The following is a 26,553-nucleotide window of genomic DNA, read 5'->3' as shown; positions in this document are numbered from 1 at the left end:
TAAAGCATTCCCGCTCAGGGCTAAGATTCCTGACCTTTACTGCCAACATTTAGCAACTTGCCTTCAATGATGGCAGCTTCACAGCTCAGCACTGCACTCAGCACTGTGACTGATCCTGTTGTTGTACAACATGTGTACAGAGACTGTTCACAGCCCGGCTCAGTCTGAGGCCAATGAATATAAACTTCCATTATTGATTTTTATTTGTGAAACTGAAAAATAATTCATGATCAAACAGCTGATGTTGCTTTAACATCACTGTCCCTCCAAACCAGCAGGAGAGACAAGGTGCAATCAGTGAGCTGCCTGGAAAAGTTTCACACTGAGGATTAGTAAAGAATGGAAACCGGAACAAGCCCAGATTTTAAAAAGGTGCAATTAATTAAATAGACCTGTCTGAACAATCACAAAAAATGTTGGTGAAAAAACATCAGAAAACATGCAGTGAGCACTCACAGAGACAAACTAACAGTTCAGACACAGCAGCGGTCCAGATAACCATGAAATAGCTACAGAGAACACTCACAATCAAGTTGGTGGTGAATCAAACAGTAAGAGAGATCTTGACTGTATCTAACCCCGTGCTGTACCTGTCCTGGGAGTGTTTGATGGGGACAGTGTAGAGGGAGCTTTACTCTGTATCTAACCCCATGCTGTACTGTCCTGGGAGTGTTTGATGGGGACAGTGTAGAGGGAGCTTTACCCTGTATCTCACCCCATGCTGTACTGTCCTGGGAGTGTTTGATGGGGACAGTGTAGAGGGAGCTTTACTCTGTATCTAACCCCATGCTGTACCTGTCCTGGGAGTGTTTGATGGGGACAGTGTAGAGGGAGCTTTACTCTGTATCTAACCCCGTGCTGTACCTGTCCTGGGAGTGTTTGATGGGGACAGTGTAGAGGGAGCTTTACTCTGTATCTAACCCCATGCTGTACTGTCCTGGGAGTGTTTGATGGGGACAGTGTAGAGGGAGCTTTACCCTGTATCTCACCCCATGCTGTACTGTCCTGGGAGTGTTTGATGGGGACACTGTAGAGGCAGCTTAACTCTGTATCTAACCATGTGCTGTAGCTGTCCTGGGAGTGTTTGATGTTGAAAGTGTAGAGGGAGCTTTACTCTGTGTCTAACCCCATGAAGTACCTGTCCTGGGACTGTTTGATGGGGGACAGTGCAGAGGGAGCTTTACGCTGTATCTAACCCCGTGCTGTACCTGTCCTGGGAGTGTTTGATGGGGACAGTGTAGAGGGAGCTTTACTCTGTATCTAACCCCATGCTGTACCTGTCCTGGGAGTGTTTGATGGGGACAGTGTAGAGGGAGCTTTACTCTGTATCTAACCCCATGCTGTACCTGTCCTGGGAGTGTTTGATGGGGACAGTGTAGAGGGAGCTTTACTCTGTATCTAATCCCATGCTGTACCTGTCCTGGGAGTGTTTGATGGGGACAGTGTAGAGGGAGCTTTACTCTGTATCTAACCCCATGCTGTACTGTCCTGGGAGTGTTTGATGGGGACAGTGTAGAGGGAGCTTTACCCTGTATCTCACCCCATGCTGTACTGTCCTGGGAGTGTTTGATGGGGACACTGTAGAGGCAGCTTAACTCTGTATCTAACCATGTGCTGTAGCTGTCCTGGAGTGTTTGATGTTGAAAGTGTAGAGGGAGCTTTACTCTGTGTCTAACCCCATGAAGTACCTGTCCTGGGACTGTTTGATGGGGGACAGTGCAGAGGGAGCTTTACTCTGTATCTAACCCCGTGCTGTACCTGTCCTGGGAATGTTTGATGGCATGATGTGGAGATGCCGGCGTTGGACTGCGGTAAGCACAGTAAGAAGTATCACAACACCAGGTTAAAGTCCAACAGGTTTATTTGGTAGCACGAGCTTTGGAACAGTGTAGAGGGAGCTTTACTTTGTATCTAACCCCATGCTGTACCTGTTCTGGGAATGTTTGATGGGGACAGTGTAGAGGGAGCTTTACTCTGTATCAAACCCCGTGCTGTGCCCGTCCTGGGAGTGTTTGATGGGGGACAGTGTAGAGAGAGCTTTACTCTGTATCAAACCCCATGCTGTACCTGTCCTGGGAGTGTTTGATGGGGGACAGTGCAGAGGGAGCTTTACTCTGTATCTAACCCTGTGCTGTACCTGTCCTGGGAGTGTTTGGTCTGGACAGTGTAGAGGGAGCTTTACTCTGTATCTAATCCCGTGCTGTACCAGTCCTGGGAATGTTAGATGGGGGACAGTGTAGAGGGAGCTTTACTCTGTATCAAACCCCGTGTTGTACCTGTCCTGGGAGTATTTGATGGGGACAGTGTGGAGGGAGCTTTACTCTGTATCTAACCCCGTGCTGTACCTGTCCTGGGAGTGTTTGATGGGGACAGTGTAGAAGGAGCTTTACTCTGTATCTAACCCCGTGCTGTACCTGTCCTGGGAGTGTTTGATGGGGACAGTGTAGAGGGAGCTTTACTCTGTATCTAACCCCGTGCTGTACCTGTCCTGGGAGTGTTTGATGGGGACAGTGTAGAGGGAGCTTTACTCTGTATCTAACCCCATGCTGTACTGTCCTGGGAGTGTTTGATGGGGACAGTGTAGAGGGAGCTTTACCCTGTATCTCACCCCATGCTGTACTGTCCTGGGAGTGTTTGATGGGGACAGTGTAGAGGGAGCTTTACTCTGTATCTAACCCCATGCTGTACCTGTCCTGGGAGTGTTTGATGGGGACAGTGTAGAGGGAGCTTTACTCTGTATCTAACCCCGTGCTGTACCTGTCCTGGGAGTGTTTGATGGGGACAGTGTAGAGGGAGCTTTACTCTGTATCTAACCCCATGCTGTACTGTCCTGGGAGTGTTTGATGGGGACAGTGTAGAGGGAGCTTTACCCTGTATCTCACCCCATGCTGTACTGTCCTGGGAGTGTTTGATGGGGACACTGTAGAGGCAGCTTAACTCTGTATCTAACCATGTGCTGTAGCTGTCCTGGGAGTGTTTGATGTTGAAAGTGTAGAGGGAGCTTTACTCTGTGTCTAACCCCATGAAGTACCTGTCCTGGGACTGTTTGATGGGGGACAGTGCAGAGGGAGCTTTACGCTGTATCTAACCCCGTGCTGTACCTGTCCTGGGAGTGTTTGATGGGGACAGTGTAGAGGGAGCTTTACTCTGTATCTAACCCCATGCTGTACCTGTCCTGGGAGTGTTTGATGGGGACAGTGTAGAGGGAGCTTTACTCTGTATCTAACCCCATGCTGTACCTGTCCTGGGAGTGTTTGATGGGGACAGTGTAGAGGGAGCTTTACTCTGTATCTAATCCCATGCTGTACCTGTCCTGGGAGTGTTTGATGGGGACAGTGTAGAGGGAGCTTTACTCTGTATCTAACCCCATGCTGTACTGTCCTGGGAGTGTTTGATGGGGACAGTGTAGAGGGAGCTTTACCCTGTATCTCACCCCATGCTGTACTGTCCTGGGAGTGTTTGATGGGGACACTGTAGAGGCAGCTTAACTCTGTATCTAACCATGTGCTGTAGCTGTCCTGGAGTGTTTGATGTTGAAAGTGTAGAGGGAGCTTTACTCTGTGTCTAACCCCATGAAGTACCTGTCCTGGGACTGTTTGATGGGGGACAGTGCAGAGGGAGCTTTACTCTGTATCTAACCCCGTGCTGTACCTGTCCTGGGAATGTTTGATGGCATGATGTGGAGATGCCGGCGTTGGACTGCGGTAAGCACAGTAAGAAGTATCACAACACCAGGTTAAAGTCCAACAGGTTTATTTGGTAGCACGAGCTTTGGAACAGTGTAGAGGGAGCTTTACTTTGTATCTAACCCCATGCTGTACCTGTTCTGGGAATGTTTGATGGGGACAGTGTAGAGGGAGCTTTACTCTGTATCAAACCCCGTGCTGTGCCCGTCCTGGGAGTGTTTGATGGGGGACAGTGTAGAGAGAGCTTTACTCTGTATCAAACCCCATGCTGTACCTGTCCTGGGAGTGTTTGATGGGGGACAGTGCAGAGGGAGCTTTACTCTGTATCTAACCCTGTGCTGTACCTGTCCTGGGAGTGTTTGGTGTGGACAGTGTAGAGGGAGCTTTACTCTGTATCTAACCCCGTGCTGTACCTGTCCTGGGAGTGTTTGATGGGGACAGTGTAGAAGGAGCTTTACTCTGTATCTAACCCCGTGCTGTACCTGGCCTGGGAGTGTTTGATGGGGACAGTGTAGAAGGAGCTTTACTCTGTATCTAACCCCGTGCTGTACCTGTCCTGGGAGTGTTTGATGGGGACAGTGTAGAGGGAGCTTTACTCTATACCTTAGCTTCTAATCTGGGCTGCATGAGAAAAGTGCAGCAGATTCCCAATGTATTCTGGCGAGTCCAAGAGAATCGGAGGAAAGGAAGGCAATCCCCATGTTGACAACGCTCGCTGTTGTAAACCAGGTGAGTGGGAAACCAGGGAGAAGGTGAGTGTGGGTGGTGGGGATAGGGGTTGGATGGCCAACAATGGGGTGGTTGTCTGATCAATGGGGGAGTGTTGGGTTGCCAGTGGGAGAGGGAGTCAGGTGGGGAGGTGGTCACTGGTTGGGGGTAGTCATGGTCAGGAGGGCAGTTGGTGAGCTGGAGGTTCAGGGGGAGGTTGGAACCGGAGTCAGGAGTGTGGGGTGGGGGGAAGTCATGAGGTCAGGGAGACAGCTGGGGAGTCGGAGGGTGGGGTTGGGGTTGTGGGGGGGGGGGGGGGGTGCGCTATTTGGAGCATGGTTAGGGGTTTCCGTGGGGGTTGGGGAGTTCAGGCGGTTGAGCTAGTGGGGGATTGGGTGGGTATCAGGACTATAGATCCCAAGGAGTTAGAAGTGATTTTAAATCTTCTAATTTTTCTTGTGTTACTATCCCTGTAAGACAGTCAGAACCAGAATCACAGAGCGCAGAAGAGGCCCTTCGGCCCATCAAGTCTGTACCAATACATGATAAACACCTATTCTACCTACCTAGTCCCATCTGCCAGCACTGGGCCCATAGCCCTGAATGTTATGATGTGCCAAATGCTCATCCAGAAACTTTTTAAAGGATGTGAGGCATCCCGCCCCCACCACCCTCCCAGGCAGCGCATTCCAGACCCTCACCCCCCTCCGGCTAAAAAGGATTTTCCTCACATCCCCCCTGAACTTCCTGCCCCTCGCCTTGAACCTATGTCCCCTCGTGACTGACCTTTCAACTAAGGGGAACAGCTGCTCTCTATCCACTCTGTCCATGCCTCTCATAATCTTGTACACCTCAATCAGGTCACCCCTCAGTCTTCTTTGCTCCAATGAAAACAACCCAAGCCTATCCAACCTCTCTTCATAACTTAAATGCTCCATCCCAGGCAGCGTCCTGGTGAATCTCCTCTGCACCCCCTCCAGTGCGTTCATGTCCTTACTATAATGTGGTGACCAGAACTGCACACTGTGCTCCAGCTGTGGCCTCACCAAAGTTCTATACAACTCCAACATGGCTTCCCTGCTTTTGTAATCTATGCCTCGATTGATAAAGGCATTTTTCATCACCCTACTAACATGCCCTTCTGCTTTCAGAGATCTGTGGACAAACACATCAAGGTCCCCTTGTTCCACAGAACTTCCTAGTGTCCTACCATTCATTGAATACTTTCTTGTTAAATTACTCCTTCCAAAGTGTATCACCTCACATTTTTCAGGGTTAAATTCCATCTGCCACTTATCCGCCCATTTGACCATTCCGTCTATATCTTCTTGTAGCCCAAGACACTCCGTCTCACTGTTAACCACCCGTCCAATCTTTGTGTCATCCACAAATTTACTAATGCCACCCCCCACATAGTCATCAATGTCATTTATATAAATGGTCAATAATAGGGGACACAACACAGATCCCTGTGGTCCGCCACTGGACTCTGGCTTCCAGTCACTAAAGCAGCCTTACATCATTACCCTCTGTCTCCTACAACTGAGCCAATTTTGAATCCACTTTATCAAATTACCCTGTATCTCATGTGAATTTACCTTCTTTGTCAGTCTACCATGTGGGACTTTGTCAAAGGCTTTGCTGAAATCCACATAAACTACATCGACTGCACTACCCTCATCTACACGCCTGGTCACCTCCTCAAAAAATTCAATCAAATTTGTTAGGCATGACCTCCCTCTGATGAAGCCAGGCTGACTATCCCTGATCAAGCTTTGCCTCTCCAAGTGGAGATAGATGCTTTCCTTCAGAAGTTTCTCTAATAGTTTCCCTACCACTGACGTGAGACTCACAGTCTGTAATTTCCTGGTTTATCTCTACAATTCTACCAATATCCTCTGGCTCCACCCACAGATTTCCCCCTTGGTCCCTAATGGGCCCTGCTCTGTCCCTAGTTATCCTCTTCCCATTGATACATTTATAGAATATCTTGAGATTTTCCCTGCTCTTACCAGCCAGAACTTTCTCATATCCCCTTTTGAATTCCTAATTACTTCCTTCAGCTCCAATCTGCACTTTCTGTACCTCACTAATGCCTCCACTGATTTGCTCACCTTGTACAAGTTAAAAGCCTTTCTTTTCCTTCTCATTGTATCCTGAATATCTCTGGTCATCCATTGTTCTCTGGGTATCCAATCCATCCAAGGTATTGTGATGACTTCAGCCAGGCTAACAAGGTCGGCTTGCTAGAGTATGAACTGTCTGATGAATCCGAATTGATGGTTAAATCAGGGAGCCTCATGCTCCCTATTTAAAGCAGGTGTGTCAGACTCCCAGCCTGCATTCAGCAGGGAGCAACTGGAGAGCTGGCTGTGTACAGATGTATGGTGTAAATAAAGTAACTTGGTGATGGGACTTTTGCCTCCATGGAGTTATTACAGTATCCAATTTAAATCTGAGTTTCGGATGGTTCCCAGTACAGTGCAGTTGCCCAAAGGAATTTTGAACTCCCTGGGGAATCTTTATGTGGGGATTTCCAGGGGGGTCCCCTGAGCTACTCTGGACTACCCCCTGGGTATGATGCCCCAGAAATCCAATGTTATTAACCTCAGTGAATAAAATGGAAGAACGTTTTACTCCCAGCACTGAAAACACATCAACAAAGAATACAGCATTTCTACAGACATTTTTACAACCTATAATAATTGACCAACAATGAAGTCATTTTGAAATTTAGGGACCTGTCCTCAGGTCTCACCGCGGGGCCTGGTGAAACATTTTGTTGGTTAATATTCCAAGTAAATACCATGAGATATTTTAATGCCAGGTTAAAGTCCAACAGGTTTATTTGGTAGCACGAGCTTTCGGAGTGCTGCTCCTTCATCAGGTAAGTGGGAGTTGGGTTCACCAACAGCATATATAGACACAAACTCAATTACAAGATAATGGTAGTCCTTTCGGTATCTTGTCTGCTTTCTTGCATCTTTGTAGAAACTTGATGTCTGTGTCTGTCACACCAAAAGAACGACCATTATCTTGTAATTGAGTTTGTGTCTATATTTGCCCTGTTGGTGAAACAGATCCTGCACTCACCTGATGAAGGAGCAGCGTTCCAAAAGCTCGTGCTACCAAATAAACCTGTTGGACTTTAACCTGGTGTTGTGAGACGACTTACTGTGCCCACCCCAGTCCAATGCCAGCATCTTCATATCATATTTTAATACCTTAACGGCCTTTTAAATAATTGCAAATTCTTCTCTCATTTTTTGAAAGTTCCTCTTACTGAACTTTTAAACCTTTGTTTCTGACTTTCCCTCTCAAACTTAATATCAAATGCAATCATTGTTATTCTGACTTTCACAACATTGCTACGTTTCCTTTAAAGTTTAGTTTTTTGTTGCAGGGGTTGTTCTTTCATTTTCCTGCATTAATTAGTTATTTAGTTAATTAGTTATTGAGGTAATTAATTATGTCGTATTATTGAGTTGCTGGAAAGAGAATAATGAGACATTGCCTTTCAGGGCTGGTTCATTAGTTAATTTGATTTAACAAGAGCCTTAGAAGTGACTGCCCACTGTAATAGATCGAGAGCGAGTTGATGCAACTATAACAAGAAAGGCTTTATTACCTACAGAATAAACACGTATCTGTACAACAAGGTCAGACTGGGTTACCAATGTGACTGCTTCTCTTCATTCCCTGGCTCCAACTGCCAACCCTCCTCCACCTGTCTCAGTATGTGGGCTGGGTGGCATAATGGTGATGTCCCTGGACTACGCAGCTTGAAGTAATGTCCCGGGAACAGGAGTTCAAATCCCACTACAGCAACTAGTTTAAAAATAATCTGGAATATAAAACTAGTCTCACTAATTGTGACCATTAATCTGCCATCAATCATTGTCAAAACCCATCTGGTTCACTAATGGTCTTTACAAAAGGAAGTTTGCTCACATGTGACTCTGGACAGAATCCTACAGTACAGAAGAAGGCCATTTGGCCCATCAAATCTGCACCTGACCACTATCCCAACCAGGCCTTACCCCCATGACCCCATGCATTAACCCTGGCTCGTTCCCCCTGACACTAAGGGGCAACTTAGCAGGGCCAAACAACCTAACCCGCACATTTCTGAACTCAAATTAGACTCACAGCAATATGGTTGACTCTTAACTTCACTCAGAGGCAGTTAGGAGTTGGGCAGTAATTGCCAGCCTTGATTTGATTTATTAATGTTAGAGGTATTGGGATACAGTGAAAAGTATTTTTTCTTGTGCGCTATGCAGACAAAGCATACCATTCATAGAGAAGGAAAGGAGAGAGTGCAGAATGTAGTGTTACAGTCATAGCTAGGGTGCAGAGAAAGATCAACTTAGCGCGAGATAGGTCCATTCAAAAGTCTGATGGCAGCAGGGAAGAAGTTGTTCTTGAGTCGGTTGATATGCGTCTTCAAGCTTCTGTATCTTTTTCCCGACGGCAGAAGGTGGAAGAGAGAATGTCAGCGGCACCCACACCCTGGACAAAAATTATTGTTTTGCGAGAAAGTGTTAATATAAAGAGGGAATGCTGGATCAAGAGACATCTGTAAATAAATTCACGATCAAGAAAGGATTTGTACCTAGATTCATGCTTCAACACCTGGTTTGGATCCAGTTAATAAGAGATAATATTATAGACAAAGGGTCAGAAACACAAAATACAACTGATGCTGGAAATCTGAAATAAAACCAGGAATTGCTGGAAAAACTCAGCAGGTCTGGCAGTGTCTGTAGAGAAAGAGACACAAAGTTAACGTTCTGAATCTGTGTGACTCCTCTTTGGAACTGGAGAGAAGCAGAAATGTGATGGGATTGATGCTGTTGAACAGGAGAGAGGGTCAGGTGGTAAAAGCGGGAAGGTCAGAGAGTGGCAGAGATTATGGGCGGCATGGTGGCACAGAGGAAACTGGAGCACCCGGAGGAAACCCACACAGACACGGGGAGAACGTGCAGACTCCACACAGACAGTGACCCGAGGCCAGAATCGACCCCGGGTTCCTGGCACCATGAGGTAGCAGTGCTAACCACAGTGCCACCATGTTAAAGGTTATGGGGGAGGGGGGGTGGTGGTGGTGATGCTCCCAGCCCGCTGCACTGCTCTAGAATTCTGGCGTTATCAGCTCCGTGCCAGCAATCAGCACGGAGTTGATTGAAATTTTAAAATGAGCATTTACATATCATTAGCGGCTCAGGACTGATGTTTCCAGCCCGCTGTCCTCTCCACACCCCCACCACCCAGGAGTGTTTCACTCCAGAAGGGTTTACAACAGCTCCCCACTAGAGGGGAGCTGGTAGCCTGACCCCACTGGAGTGAAGGGAGGACAAGGAGGTGCCCCACGAGGTCAGGCATAAGGGGAGTGCCCCCTGGGCAGTGCCAGCTTAGCAGTGCCAGCCTGGCTACCTGGCACTGTCCAAGGGGCACCTTGGCCCTGCCTGCTGGGCATTGGGCACTGCCAAGAGGGTGGGTGAGAAGGGTGCGAGACCTCTGGGGGTACCACTGCCACTCTGCACTCAGGATCGGTGACAGAGGGAGGGTGGATAGCGATCAAGGCTGGCCATCGGGCTGGGAGGGGGGTGGTTAGCCTGCCGGGGCAGGGGAGGGTGGAGGTTGGGGGGAGATCAAGGTGGGCCTGGGGGAGGGGGGTGGTTGGGGCTGGCCTGGACATGTCCAGGAGGCCAGCACTCGGGGCGTGGGGCGATCTCATGGCCAGTGATGCGGGGTCACAGGGAAGGCCAGTGATCAGAAGGCTGGAAGTGCGGGGCTACTGCGCATGCACGGATCTCAACGCTGACAGATCAGTGCATGCGCCGTGGCTCACTCAGCGCTATGATTTGATTTGATTTGATTTATTATTGTCACATGTATTAACGTACAGTGAAAAGTATTGTTTCTTGTGCGCTATACAGACAAAGCATACTGTTCATAGAGAAGGAAAGGAGAGAGTGCAGAATGTAGTGTTAGTCATAGCTAGGGTGGAGAGAAAGATCAACTTAATGCAAGGTAGGTCCATTCAAAAGTCTGACAGCAGCAGGGAAGAAGCTGTTCTTGAGTCGGTTGGTACGTGACCTCAGACTTTTGTATCTTTTTCCCGAAGGAAGAAGGTGGAAGAGAGAATGTCCGGGGTGCGTGGGGTCTTTAATTATGCTGGCTGCTTTTCCCGAGGCAGCGGGAAGTGTAGACAGTGTCAATGGATGGGAGACTGGTTTGCGTGATGGATTGGGTTACATTCACGACCTTTTGTAGTTCCTTGCGGTCTTGGGCAGAGCAGGAGCCCCATACCAAGCTGTGACACAACCAGAAAGAATGCTGCCGGCCCCTCCAGTTGGAATAGGTCCCGTCCACTGAATTTCAGCGAGATTTACTCTGAAGCACTCTGCAGAGCTTGGAGTGCGAGAGGTTTGAAACTCCCACTGGAAAAAGCAGCGGGATTTTCTCCAGCTTTTACGTGAATTCGGCACTTAGAATCTTTTTGGGAGACTCCCACCCCATATTTTTATTTAATGTGCATAAATGACCTGGATAGCAGAACAGGAAAGAGTGGAGAATAGTAACAGGATTCAGGAGGAGTTTGCCCGATTGGTGAAATGGACAGACACATGGCAGATAAACATTTTCACAGAGAAATATTATATTTGGAAAGGAAGAGCAAGGAGAGGTTATATAACTAAAACATTCTGGGAGGTGCAGGAACAGGGGGACCTGGGGCTTTACTCTTTGAAGGAGGTCGGAAAGATGGAACAGGATGTCCTGAACCCTTCAGCGATCTTAGTTCTAGAAACAAGGGGTAGAGTCGTCTTTTCTGGAGTCTAGGTGCAGTGGCGGTCAGGGAAGTCGGCGTGATTCACGCTGGGAAGCAGGATGGCTGGATTTGCACAATCGCCCACTATTCAGCTTATTAATTTTGTGGAAGAGTGCGTGGTGGGATAGGCAGGACTTACCCTGCCTTACCTCATAGGGTTGAAGATCTTGGTGCCATATTTAAAAAGCACCCAGACAACCATTCACTCAGTACAGGCCAGAAGCTCTGCGTTATGTATCCGGGGGTCATGCAGCCACTGTCTACTGGGGAAGCTGTGAGCAGTCACTTCCCAGCCCAAACAAAGCTTCCTCGGAGTTGGCCTTTCTCTCATCTCTGGATTAGAGCCCCACAGGTGACACACCCATGGTCAGGACAATGCTCACATTGCAGTGGGCCCTGTTCAGCAGCATCCTGACCTTCCGGAGGCCCCACTGCCTCTGGCTCCTCCTGTGCTGCGATGGACCTTCCTTCTACTCAACTGAATGAGAACCATTATCAAGACAGGGTTGTCTACAGCGCACCATCAGTGGCTGTGTCAATAGATTGAAGCGATATCACAGAATCCCGACAGTGCAGAAGGCCATTCGGCCCATCAAGTATATGTAATGAGCCTGTCCTTTGCAGCTCTCCCTCCATCTCAAAGTCAGCAGGCCAGTGTTCATCCCTTCACCTCGTCTCTGTCTAAGCATTGGGTGGGATTTTATGGACTCGTTAACCCTGAAACCAAAAAACCCCACCCAATGGACCTCTCCATTGTTCTCTCCATGTCCGCTCTGATTCCGGTGGCGGACAGGGTGGTGAAATTGTATCTCCACCCCACCCCTTTCCAGGTGAAGGACATCCCAGAGAACCAAAGCTGGGTGCTCCTCTTGTTCATACGTGACTGCATATGGAGACATGACTCTTCGACCTGGGTGATGAGAGTCATGTGTGAGGAGCCTTCCTCTGACACTATCCCCTTTGCCTCCAATCATGAGGTGAGTGACTCACCTGATGAAGGAGCAGCTCTCCGAAAGCTCATGATTTCAAATAAACCTGTTGGACTTTAACCTGGTGTTGTGAGACTTCATACTATGATCTAATTGAATGGCAGAGCAGACTCGATGGGCCGAATGGCCTACTTCTGTCCTGATGTTCTAGGGGGAAGGACAGAGTGGGATTAACTGGATTGCTGCTGCACAGGCACAATGGGCTAAAAGAAATGTATATGAAGCTCTGAAACTCTATCAGAGACCTTGGTACAGTACATAAACCTGGGTGCTGTACAGCAGAGACCCTGATAGCATCTATCAGAGACCCTGGTCCTTTACATCACTCAGTGAAATGGTAACACTGTTCAAAAAGGGGGAAAAAAATAGATGCTAACTTGTTGAATAGAAAGGGTCATTCAGCCTCAGGGAGAAGAGAACAGTACATAACTGTAGTAAAGTTAGACAAGCTCAGAGCTTCCTTCAAATAAAAACCTCCCCTCACATAGCATTCAGCGAGTGTTCTGTCTGTCTTGGTAACAGGATTCCTTTTCCTCTACAAGATGTCTATTGAATGTGATTAGGTATCAAAGCTCTGAATAACACACAGGATTTTGATCTACTTTACGCTGGTTGACACATATATTTGAGATGAGTGACACAGTGACTACCCAATCCTGTCTGATCTTCTAACCCGAACCTATTTTCCCACAGGATCTCACAGTGGATTGTTCTTTGTTTGCCCAAGGAGCTTGCTTCACGAGAAATAATATTTGTATTTTTTTTTATGGTTCAAACAAAAAGGTTTGGAAGCTTCAGGACTGTGACCTCTGGGATTACTGCATTCCTAAATAATACAAGACAGAGATAAGGTTTTGAAGAACTGAGTCATGAAAGATCCTATAAACCAGACAAGACATTACTGGGAACAAATGTGTTATTATTCGCTAATGCCGGTGCTGCGTTTTGCTGCTTCTGAACAGGACACGTTCATCTCGATGGGAAACGAATGATATTGATGCCCATGAGGTCAATGGAGAGAATGAGGGAACAATTGTATTTCTATCGCCACGTTCTTAACCTTAGGATATCCCAAAGTGTACATAAAGTCTTGGTGCTGTACAGCAGAGACCCTGATAGCATCTATCTCAAAGCCAATGAAATACATTTGAAATGTAGTAGCTGTTGCAATTTTGGGAAAACAGCGGCCAATTTGCACACAGCAAACTCCCACAAACGGCAATGTGATAATGACCAGGTAAGGTGTTATTTTATAGTGGATCGAGCTATTCCGCAATCTCTTTTACCTTCCCACTCTCCTATTCCACAATCACGAAGCTGCAATCTCTCACACTCTGCTGCTTTTCCCCCATCTTCATCGTAACAACCCTAATTTTGAATTAATTTGTGATCACAAGGTCTCATCGCCCTCCACAGATTTCCAAACCTGCCGTCTGTGTCTTCACTCTGCCGCAGTAATGGCATGAATCCCTCTTCCTCCAGCCTCCCATCCGTTGACACTGTCTACACTTACCGCTGCCTCGGCAAAGCAGCCAGTATAATCAAGGACCACACGCACCCCGGACATTCTCTCTTCCACCTTCTTCCATCGGGAAAAAGATACAAAAGTCTGAGGTCACGTACCAACCGACTCAAGAACAGCTTCTTCCCTGCTGCTGTCAGACTTTTGAATGGACCTACCTCGCATTAAGTTAATCTTTCTCTACACCCTCGCTATGACTGTAACACTATATTCTGCACCCTCTTGTTTCCTTCTCTATGAACGGTATGCTTTGTCTGTATAGCGGGCAAGAAACAATACTTTTCACTGTATGTTAATACATGTGACAATAATAAATCAAATCAAATCAAATCCTGCATTAGGGCCCTTTATTGCAACAGAAAGTGGAGAGTGGGGGTGAACGGTTGTTTTTCAGATTTAAGGGAGGTATATTGTGGTGTCCCCCAGAGGCCGATATGGAACTACTGCTCCTTTTGGTGTATATCAAAGCTTCGGTGCACAGGGCATGATTTTAAATTTGCAGATAACATGAAACTTGGAAACACAGTAAATACTGTGGAGGAGAGTAACAGAGTTAAGGACTACACGGATCACTGAAATAGTCTGACACAGGAGAGAGCGAATACCCAGAGTGAGAATCAATGCATTTTGGAAAGAAGCATTGAGGAGAGGCAGGAGAAATTAAATGGTGCAAATTCAAAGGAGGTGCCTGGGAATGTGGAACACCGCAGAATGAAGTGACGCTAAATATTTCAACCTATAAAATTCTAACAGGACTAGACTGGGGAGATAAAGGAAGGATGTTTCCATTGGTGGGAATGTCCAGAATCAGGGGTCACAGTCTGAGGATACAGGGTAGACCATTTAGGACAGAGATGAGGAGAAATTTCTCCACCCAGTGAAGGTCAGCCTGGGGAATTCGCTCCCACAGAAAGTAGTTAAGGCCAAAACATTGAATGTTTTCAATAAGAAATTGGGCCAAAGGGGATCAACGGGTATGGAGGGGAAGGGGGTTCGGGCTATTGAGTTGGGTGATCAGCCATGATCATCCTTAATTATGCTGGCTGCTTTGCCGAGGCAGCGGGAAGTGTGGACAGAGTTAATGGATGGAGGCTGGTTTGCATCTTGGAATTCAATGTAATAAAAACAATTGTCACTGTAAACTCTAATTCTAATTTGATGGAATCAAACCTGAGTTCAGATCCCAGGTTGTTGAGGCACAGAGGCTGGCTGGCTGCTAAATAGGCAACCTATCTAACTCTAGCCTCCAACTTCATGCCGATATTAACTAGAACAGGTCAGAAATTGAACCAAGATCTATCTTTTTTATAATGGGTAAACAGTGGATTCATGAGGCATTTATTTATCGAATCTTGTAAATCGGAAGGTCATTCTCCCCATTCTGCCTGAGGATCTCCACGTACCTCGTACATTCTCTCTTCCACCTTCTTCCATCGGGAAAAAGATACAAAAGTCTGAAGTCACGAACCAACCGACTCAAGAACAGCTTCTTTCCTGCTGCTGTCAGGCTTTTGAATGGACTTACCTTGCATTAAGTTGATCTTTCTCTACACCCTAGCCAAGATATTTCTCTACACCCTCGCCAAGACTGTAACACTACATTCTGCACTCTCTCCTTTCCTTCTCTATGAACGGTATGTTTTGTCTGTATAGCACGCAATAAACAATACTTTTCACTGTATACTAATACCTGTCACAGTAATAAATCAAATCAAATCAAATCAAAAGACTTTCCCGACCTTGTAAAGATTTTCAATGAGGCAATTTCCCAAAACAATGACCTCATCAATGGTTCCTGCAGGAGAAAGGCAGTGAGTGTGAAGACAGGGTAAGAACAGTGTTACGATGGACAGGCAGAATGATCACACTCTGTGAAGTGTCTCTGCCTCACCTGAAGGACAAGTTGGAAGAGGATTCAGAAGCTGTGAGAGGACAAACCAGGAATTCTGTGGGAGACAATGGAACAATGTTTGGAAATAAGGTTCAATTTTTCAGCTGTAATAAGATGACTTTATAATATATAGCCCAATTGATTAGGGAATGAGTCCAGAGAGAGCATTAAGCACATTATAAAATTCAGAGATTCAATTAAAGGCAGGTATGTAGACTAAAGTCAGGCTTAATATTCTTAAAATTCCCATTCTTCTGTGCAGCCAGTAGCAGGAAATGATTTAAGTATCACTGACAGTTTCTTTTTAACTAAACTCTCCAGGAACAATGTTTCAAGAAAGGTTTAGAAAGAAAATTCAAGTTTAAAAAAAAGTTTCACCCTATATTTTTCACCCTGCAGAGATGTGACATATCGATGCTCTGATGCGTGATGTATAATGCACGATGTAGGACACATCAACGAGCTGTTTTCCGGAAGCATCTCTTTGATGCTCTTGTTCAGTGAAGAGCAGAGTTTTTTCAGACGTTTGATAAACTTCTGAGGTTTTCCATATCTGTCACTCACGAGTATTTAAGCTGATAGTCAGACTGGAATAAATTTAATATAAAAGACACAGACCAATCCATCTAAATGCACTTGATTTAAACTTTGTCAAGTTAGCTCTATATGAACACAATTCTTTCTGTATTCTCCCTGTCCTGAAGGTGCTGACTCTCACTGGGGGACAGTTCCTGAAGGTGCTGACTCTTACTGGGGGACAGTTCCTGAAGGTGCTGACTCTCACTGGGATACAGTTCCTGAAGGTGCTGACTCTCACTGGGATACAGTTCCTGAAGGTGCTGACTCTCACTGGGATACAGTTCCTGAAGGTGCTGACTCTCACTGGATACAGTTCTTGAAGGTGCTGATTCTCACTGGGGGACAGTTCCTGAAGGTGCTGTCTCTCACTGGGATACAGTTCCTGAAGGTGCTGACTCTCACTGGGATACAGTTCCTGAAAGTGATGGTGCACTTTTGATCTGAATGACTAATCTTGAGGTAAATTATATGTTCACCTGAAGTCCTGATGAATATTTGGATTGGCGAATAAACTTTTGTAAAAGCTGTGAACAGATTCAACCCATGAATTCTACTCCTTTTTCAGGACAAGTTCAGAAAGGACAGTTCAAGGAGCAGATGGGATGCTGGGTTTTGTAAATCGAGGCAGATGATGAACACCAGGAGGTAATGCTAAAACTGGAACAAATGCTGGTTAGGCTCCAGCTGAGGTTTTGTGTCCAAGCCCGGTTCCTGCACTTCACAGAGAGTGTGAATGTGTGTGGAAAGATGCAGAGGAGGTTTACTCATGTGATATCAAGTTAAAGGACTTCAGTTGTGGGGAGAGGTTGGAGACTTCAGCCTGTTCTCCACAGACAGAGCAGTTTCAGAACAATGTAACAGTGATCGATTAGAAAGTTTCCGACAGTGTCATCAAGGAGGAATTGTCCCCGCTGATAGGTGGGTCAGGAGTGAGGAGAACTTTCTTCATGCCGTGAGTTATTGTGATCTGGAATACATTTCCTGATAAACTGGTGGAAGCAGTTTCATGAAAGAATTTCCGAATGAATTGGATAAGGAATCAAAAAGGAAATGCTTGCAGTTCTTCAGATAACCATCGAATACTTTCAGTGCCGAAGGAGGCCATTCGGCCCATTGAGTCTCCAGATTAGCATCTTACACAGCCCCACCTGCCCCCAGCCCCATCCCTGTAACCCCCCCACATTCACCATGGCTAATCCCCAAACCGAAAATCGTTGGATACTCAGGGGCAATTTAGCATGGCCAATCCACCTAACCTGCAAATCTTTGGAGTGTGGGAGGAAACCGGAGCACCCAGAGGAAACCCACAGAGACACGGGGAGAACATGCAGACTGCACACAGACAGTGAACCAAGGCCAGAATTGAACCCAGGTCCCTGGCGCTGTGAGGCAGCTGTGCTAACCACTATGCTGTCGTGATGCCCATAAAGATTACGCTGCGGGTTTAATCTAAGAACTCTTTCATAAAGTCAGTACTGAGGGAGTGCCACAGTGTCAGAGGGTCAGTACTGAGAGAATGCTGCACTGTCGGAGGGTCAGTACTGAGGGAGTGCCGCACTGTCAGAGGGTCAGTACTGAGGGAGTGTTGCACTGTCAGAGGGTCAGTACTGAGGGAGTGTTGCACAGTTAGAGCGTCAGTATTGAGGGAGTGCTGCACTGTCAAAGCGTCAGTACTGAGGGAGTGCCGCACTGTCAGAGGGTCAGTACTGAGGGAGTGCTGCACTGTCAGAGGGTCAGTACTGAGGGAGTGCTGCACTGTCAGAGGGTCAGTACTGAGGGGGTGCCGCACTGTCAGAGGGTCAGGACTGAGGGAGTGCTGCACTGTCAGAGGGTCAGTACTGAGGGAGTGCTGCACTGTCAGAGGGTCAGTACTGAGGGAGTGCTGCGCTGTCAGAGGGTCAGTACTGAGGGAGTGCTGCACTGTCAAAGTGTCAGTACTGAGGGAGTGCCGCACTGTCAGAGGGTCAGTACTGAGGGAGTGCCGCACTGTCAGAGCGTCAGGACTGAGGGAGTGCTGCACTGTCAGAGGGTCAGTACTGAGGGAGTGCCGCACTGTCAGAGGGTCAGTACCGAGGGAGTGCTGCACTGTCAGAGGGTCATTACTGAGGGACTGCGGCACTGTCAGAGGGTCATTGCTGAGGGAGTGCCGCACTGTCAGAGGGTCAGTACTGAGGGAGTGCCGCACTGTCAGGGGGTCAGTACTGAGGGAGTGCCGCACTGTCAAAGGGTCAGTACTGAGGGAGTGCCGCACTGTCAAAGGGTCAGTACTGAGGGAGTGCCGCACTGTCAGAGGGTCAGTACCGAGGGAGTGCCGCACTGTCAGAGGGTCAGTACTGAGTTAGTGCCGCACTGTCAGAGGGTCAGTACCGAGGGAGTGCTGCAGTGTCAGAGGGTCAGTACTGAGGGAGTGCCGCACTGTCAGAGGGTCAGGACTGAGGGAGTACCGCACTGTCAGAGGGTCAGGACTGAGGGAGTGCCGCACTGTCAGAGGGTCAGGACTGAGAGAGTGCCGCACTGTCAGAGGGTCAGGACTGAGGGAGTGCCGCATTGTCAGAGGGTCAGGACTGAGGGAGTGCCGCACTGTCAGAGGGTCAGGACTGAGGGAGCGCCACACTGTCAGAGGGTCAGGACTGAGGGAGTGCCGCGCTGTCAGAGGGTCAGTACTGAGGGAGTGCCGCACTGTCAGAGGGTCAGTACTGAGGGAGTGCTGCACTGTTAGAGGGTCAGTACTGAGGGAGTGCCGCACTGTCAGATGGTCAGTACTGAGGGAGTGCTGCACTGTTAGAGGGTCAGTACTGAGGGAGTGCCGCACTGTTAGAATGATCCATCTCAGCCTCTACGTGTGTTCCTCAGCATCGCAGTTGTAAGTCTTTAGCCAATTTGATTCATTCCACAATTATCAGGAAATGATTGAAGGCACTGGATACTGCAAGTCTATGGACCCTGACAATATTCCGGCAATAGTCCTGAAGACTTGTGCTCCAGAACTTGCCGTTCCCCGAGCCAAGCTCTTCCAGTACAGTTACAACACTGGCATCTACCCAGCAATGTGGAAAATTGCCCAGGTATGTCCTGTACACAAGAAACAGGACAAATCCAACCCGGCCAATTACCGCCCAATCAGTCTACTCTCGATCATCAGTAAAGTGATGGAAGGGGTCATCGACAGCGCTGTCAAGCAGCACCTGCTCAGCAATAACCTGCTCAGTGACGTCCAGTTTGGGTTTCGCCAGGGTCACTCAGCTCCTGACCTCATTACAGCCTTGGTTCAAACATGGACGGTTGATCTGGAATTCTCCAGCTGTAAGCAAGGACGAAGAATTTGGTACTCAGCCAAATCTCTGTTCACTGCAGTGAGATGGAGAATCCCACGAGCGTGAACAGCTGGAATATTCTGTCCCTGAACTCCAGAGGCAAGTTGAGAGTGACTGCCCTTGAAATCAAGGCAGCATTTGACTGAGTGTGGCATCAAGGAGCCCCAGCAAAACAAGAGTGACTTGGAAACAGGGGGAAGCTCTCCGCTGGTTGGAGTCATTCCTGGCGCAAAAGGAGATGGTTGTGGTGGTTGGAGGTCAACCATCTCGGTTCGAGGGTATGATTGCAGGAGTTCCTCAGTGTAACGTCCTGGACACAACCATTTTCAGCTGCTTCAACAACAATCTTTCCTCCAGGTCAGAAGTGGGGATGTTTGCTGATGGCTGCGCCATGTTCAGCACCATTCGTGACTCCCCAGACACTGTCTTTATGCAGCAACATACAGACAACATCCAGGCCTGTGGCGATAGTGGCAAATAATGATCGCACCACAAGTGTCAGTCAATGACCATCCCCAACAAGAGAGAATCTGCCCATCTCCACTTGATATACAATGGCATTATCATCACTGAATGCCCCATTATCAATATCCTGGGAGTGGCCATTGGCTAGAAACCAAACTGGACTAGCCACGGAAACACAGTGGCTCCCAGAGCAGGTCAGAGGCTGGGAATCCTGCAGCGAGTAACTCACCTCCTGACTCCGCAAAGCCTGTCCACCATCTACAAGGCACAAGTCAGGGGTGTGATGGAATACCCCCCACTTGCCTGGATGGGTGCAGCTCCAACAACACTCAAGAATTTTAACACCATGCAGGATAAAGCAGCCCCGCTTGATTAACAACCAATCCACCACCTTAAACATTTCTCTGTCCACCACCAGTGCACAGTGGCAGCCGTGTGTACCGTCTACAAGATGCACTACTGGAACTCACCAAGGCTCCTTCGGCAGCACCTTCCAAACCCACAACCACTGCCATTTAGAAGGAAAAGGGCAGCAGACACATGGAAACACCACCACCTTGAGGTTTCCTCAAGTCTCACAGCATCCTGACTTGGAAATATCTCACATTTCCTTCACTGTCACTGGGTCAAAATCCTGGAATTCCCTCCCTAACAGCACAATAGATGTACCTACACTATATGGACTGCAGCGGTTCAAAAAATGGCTCATCATCACCTTCTCAAGGCAATTAGGGATGGGCAACATATGCTCACCCAGCCAGTGACACCCACATCCCGCGAACGAATAAATAAACACAAAAGGAGTAAGAACACTCTGTTGATTATTATTCAGAGATTTGCACTGAGAGCTTGGGATTGTGGATCAAGGTCAGCTCATTGACATTGCCCACTTCTCCATCATTGTCTCTGAAACATGTCCACTTCAGGAAGCATAAAGGAGAACATGCCCCTGTCTACATCAACGGGGATGAAGTAGAAACAGTCGAGAGCTTCAAGTTTTTAGGTGTCCAGATCACCAGCAACCTGTCCTGGTCCCCCCCATGCTGACACTATAGTTAAGAAAGCCCCACCAACGCCTCTAGTTTCTCAGAAGACTAAGGAAATTTGGCAAGTCCACTTCGACTCTCACCAACTTTTACAGATGCACCATAGAAAGCACTCTTTCTGGTTGTATCACAGCTTGGTATGGGCTCCTGCTCTGCCCAAGACAGCAAGGAACTACAAAAGGTCATGAATGTAGCCCAATCCATCACGCAAACCAGCCTCCCATCCATTGACTCTATCTACACTTCCTGCTGCCTCGGCAAAGCAGCCAACATAATTAAGGACCCGACACACCCCGGACATTCTCTCTTCCACCTTCTTCCTTCGGGAAAAAGATACAAAAGTCTGAGGTCACGTAGCAACCGACTCAAGAACAGCTTCTTCCCTGCTGCTGTCAGACTTTTGAATGGACCTACCTCGCACTAAGTTGATCTTTCTCTACACCCTAGCTATGACTGTAACACTACACTCTGCACTCTTTCCTTTCCTTCTCTATGAACAGTATGTTTTGTCTGTATAGCGCGCAAGAAACAATACTTTTCACTGTATGTTAATACGTGTGACAATAATAAATCAAATCAAAATCAAATCAAATTCAGAGAAGACCAATCAATGTGTGTGAATCGAAACTGCAACAGGGATAGACATCCACTGAAATTGCTTCTGCTCTCTGAACTCTGCTCTGATTGGTGTACAAGACCACACAGGTCTCCTCCAACTCGCTACAAAAGAAATGTTCAAATGTCGGAACTCCAGAGATTTTGGTCAAAGAAGAATCTGCTGAATGTGTAAGTCAGAGTGAGGATTAAAGTTCTCTTCCTGTGCTGCACTGCCTCAGACTCTTTTTAAACAAATATTTGAAACAGGAGAATGGAGGAACTGTATCAATGCATTTATATATCAGTCATTACTTAATTAGACACAAAATATTTCCCAATAACCATTGAAAATATATTCTGCCAAGAAAATAGGCTCCTGTCAAGACAAAACTCTGCATTGTGTCTGCAACAAACATTCCCATCAATTACTCACAAGTGTAAGGATTGTTGCCACGCGGACAAACGGGAAGTTGGTTTTCACACAGCAAGCTCCCACAAGCAGCAATGATGAATGATTGGTTAAATGTGTTTGTTGGTGTGGGATGATGAAAGAATGTTGGCTGGAAAACAGGGAGAATGCTTTACTCTTCAAACTCTTCACACAAAGCGTGTTCAACGTCTGGAATCCATTTGCACATCGAGAAGCAGAGGCAACAATCCTGGAATCATTTAAAAAAAACAATTGAATGTTACAGACTGGCTGGAGAGAAATGTTAGGATTTCGCTGAATGGATGAGTTAATAAGGGCTGATTCACCGACCAAAACTATATTTTGCTTCCCGACGAAGTGATCTTTGAAGTTTGCCTGATCGGAGCACGACTTTGATCTCATCCAAAACACAACGCCTGACAGTGCAGCACTCTCTCAGTGCTGTGATAGGGTGACAGTGCAGCACTCTCTCAGTGCTGTGATAGGGTGACAGTGCAGCACTCTCTCAGTGCTGTGACAGGGTGACAGTGCAGCACTCTCTCAGTGCTGTGACAGGGTGACAGTGCAGCACTCAGTGCTGTGATAGGGTGACAGTGCAGCACTCTCTCAGTGCTGTGACAGAGTGACAGTGCAGCACTCTCTCAGTGCTGTGACAGGGTGACAGTGCAGCACTCTCTCAGTGCTGTGACAGAGTGACAGTGCAGCACTCTCTCAGTGCTGTGACAGAGTGACAGTGCAGCACTCTCTCAGTGCTGTGACAGGGTGACAGTGCAGCATTTCCTCAGTGCTGTGATAGGGTAACAGTGCAGCACTCTCTCAGTGCTGTGATAGGGGGACAGTGCAGCACTCTCTCAGTGATGTGACAGAGTGACAGTGCAGCACTCTCTCAGTGCTGTGACAGAGTGACAGTGCAGCACTCTCAGTGCTGTGACAGGGTGACAGTGCAGCACTCTCTCAGTGCTGTGACAGAGTGACAGTGCAGCACTCTCTCAGTGCTGTGACAGAGTGACAGTGCAGCACTCTCTCAGTGCTGTGATAGGGTGACAGTGCAGCACTCTCTCAGAGCTGTGACAGAGTGACAGTGCAGCACTCTCTCAGTGCTGTGACAGGGTGACAGTGCAGCACTCTCTCAGTGCTGTGACAGAGTGACAGTGCAGCACTCTCAGTGCTGTGACAGGGTGACAGTGCAGCACTCTCTCAGTGCTGTGACAGGGTGACAGTGCAGCACTTCCTCAGTGCTGTGACAGGGTGACAGTGCAGCACTCTCCCAGCGCTGTGATAGGGTGACAGTGCAGCACTCTCTCAGTGCTGTAACAGAGTGACAGTGCAGCACTCTCTCAGTGCTGTGACAGGGTGACAGTGCAGCACTCTCTCAGTGCTGTGACAGAGTGACAGTGCAGCACTCTCTCAGTGCTGTGACAGGGTGACAGTGCAGCACTCTCTCAGTGCTGTGATAGGGTGACAGTGCAGCACTATCTCAGTGCTGTGACAGAGTGACAGTGCAGCACTCTCTCAGTGCTGTGACAGGGTGACAGTGCAGCACTCTCTCAGTGCTGTGACAGGGTGACAGTGCAGCACTCTCTCAGTGCTGTGACAGGGTGACAGTGCAGCACTCTCTCAGTGCTGTGATAGGGTAACAGTGCAGCACTCCCTCAGTGCTGTGACAGGGTGACAGTGCAGCACTCTCTCAGTGCTGTGATAGGGTGACAGTGCAGCACTCTCTCAGTGCTGTGACAGGGTGACAGTGCATCACTCTCTCAGTGCAGTGATAGGGGACAGTGAAGCACTCTCTCAGTGCTGTGACAGGGTGACAGTGCAGCACTCTCTCAGTGCTGTGATAGGGTGACAGTGCAGCACTCTCTCAGTGCGGTGACAGGGTGACAGTGCATCACTCTCTCAGTGCTGTGATAGGGTGACAGTGCAGCACTCTCTCAGTGCTGTGATAGAGTGACAGTGCAGCACTCTTTCAGTGGTGTGATAGGGTGACAGTGCAGCACTCTCTCAGTGCTGTGATAGGATGACAGTGCATCACTCTCTCGGTGCTGTGATAGGGTGACAGTGCAGCACTCTCTCAGTGCTGTGATAGGGTGACAGTGCAGCACTGTCTCAGTGCTGTGACAGGGTGACCGTGCAGCGCTCTCTCAGTGCAGTGATAGGGGACAGTGCAGCACTCTCTCAGTGCTGTGACAGGGTGACAGTGCAGCACTCTCTCAGTGCTGTGATAGGGTGACAGTGCAGCACTCTCTCAGTGCTGTGACGGGGTGACAGTGCAGCACTCTCTCAGCGCTGTGATAGGGGAACAGTGCAGCACTCTCTCAGTGCTGTGATAGGGGACAGTGAAGCTCTCTCTCAGTGCTGTGACAGGGTGACAGTGCAGCACTCTCTCAGTGCTGTGATAGGGTGACAGTGCAGCACTCTCTCAGTGCTGTGATAGGGGACAGTGCAGCACACTCTCAGTGCTGTGACAGGGTGACAGTGCAGCACTCTCTCAGTGCTGTGATAGGGTGACAGTGCAGCACTCTCTCAGTGCTGTGATACGGGACAGTGCAGCACTCTCTCAGTGCTGTGATAGGGGACAGTGCAGCACTCTCTCAGTGCTGTGACAGGGTGACAGTGCAGCACTCTCTCAGTGCTGTGATAGGGGACAGTGCAGCACTCTCTCAGTGCTGTGACAGGGTGACAGTGCAGCACTCTCTCAGTGCTGTGATAGGGTGACAGTGCAGCACTCACTCAGTGCTGTGACAGGGTGACAGTGCAGCACTCTCTCAGCGCTGTGATAGGGTGACAGTGCAGCACTCTCTCAGTGCTGTGATAGGGTGACAGTGCCGCACTCCCTCAGTGCTGTGATAGGGTGACAGTGCAGCACTCTCTCAGTGCTGTGACCTGGTGACAGTGCAGCACTCTCTCAGTGGTGTGACAGGGTGACAGTGCAGCACTCTCTCAGTGCTGTGTCAGGGTGACAGTGCAGCACTCTCTCAGCGCTGTGATAGGGTGACAGTGCAGCACTCTCTCAGTGCTGTGATAAGGTGACAGTGCAGCACTCTCTCAGTGCTGCGACCTGGTGACAGTACAGCACTCTCTCAGTGGTGTGACAGGGTGACAGTGCAGCACTCTCTCAGTGCTGTGTCAGGGTGACAGTGCAGCACTCTCTCAGCGCTGTGATAGGGTGACAGTGCAGCACTCTCTCAGTGCTGTGATAGGGTGACAGTGCAGCACTCACTCAATGCTGTGACAGGGTGACAGTGCAGCACTCTCTCAGCGCTGTGATAGGGTGACAGTGAAGCACTCTCAGTGCTGTGATAGTGTGACAGTGCAGCAATCACTCAATGCTGTGACAGGGTGACAGTGCAGCACTCTCACAGCGCTGTGATAGGGTGACAGTGCAGCACTCTCTGAGTGCTGTGTCAGGGTGACAGTGCAGCACTCTCTCAGCGCTGTGATAGGGAGACAGTGCAGCACTCTCTCAGTGCTGTGACAGGGTGACAGTGCTGCACTCTCTCAGTGCTGTGTCAGGGTGACAGTGCAGCACTCTCTCAGCGCTGTGATAGGGTGACAGTGCAGCACGCTCTGAGTGCTGTGTCAGGGTGACAGTGCAGCACTCTCTCAGCGCTGTGATAGGGTGACAGTGCAGCACTCTCTCAGTGCTGTGACAGGGTGACAGTGCAGCACTCAGTGCTGTGATAGGGTGACAGTGCAGCACTCTCTCAGTGCTGTGACAGGGTGACAGTGCAGCACTCAGAGCTGTGATAGAGTGACAGTGCAGCACTCTCTCAGTGCTGTGTTAGGGTGACAGTGCAGCACTCTCTCAGTGCTGTGATAGGGTGACAGTGCAGCACTCTCTCAGTGCTGTGAGAGAGTGACAGTGCAGCACTCTCTCAGTGCTGTGACAGGGTGACAGTGCAGCACTCTCTCAGTGCTGTAACAGGGTGACAGTGCAGCACTCTCTCAGTGCTGTGTCAGGATGACAGTGCAGCACTCTCTCAGTGCTATGACAGGGCGACAGTGCAGCACTCTCTCAGTGCTGTGATAGGGTGACAGTGCAGCACTCTCTCAGCGCTGTGATAGGGTGAAAGTGCAGCACTCTCTCAGTGCTGTGATAGGGTGACAGTGCAGCACTCTCTCAGTGCTGTGATAGGGTGACAGTGCAGCACTCTCTCAGTGCTGTGACAGGGCGACAGTGCAGCACTCTCTCAGTGCTGTGATAGGGTGACAGTGCAGCACTCCCTCAGTTCTGTGACAGGGTGACAGTGCAGCACTCTCTCAGTGCTGTGACAGGGTGACAGTGCAGCACTCTCTCAGTACTGTGACAGGGTGACAGTGCAGCACTCTCTCAGTGCTGTGACAGGGTGACAGTGCAGCACTCTCTCAGTGCTATGACAGGGCAACAGTGCAGCACTCTCTCAGTGCTGTGATAGGGTGACAGTGCAGCACTCGCTCAGTGCTGTGATAGGGTGACAGTTCAGCACTCTCTCTGTGCTGTGATAGAGTGAA

The sequence above is a fragment of the Mustelus asterias genome, chromosome 25, assembly GCF_964213995.1.
Source record: "Mustelus asterias chromosome 25, sMusAst1.hap1.1, whole genome shotgun sequence".
Taxonomy (NCBI): Eukaryota; Metazoa; Chordata; class Chondrichthyes; order Carcharhiniformes; family Triakidae; genus Mustelus; species Mustelus asterias.
The sequence above is the reverse complement of the archived record's forward strand: the minus strand, read 5'-3'. Positions refer to the sequence as shown.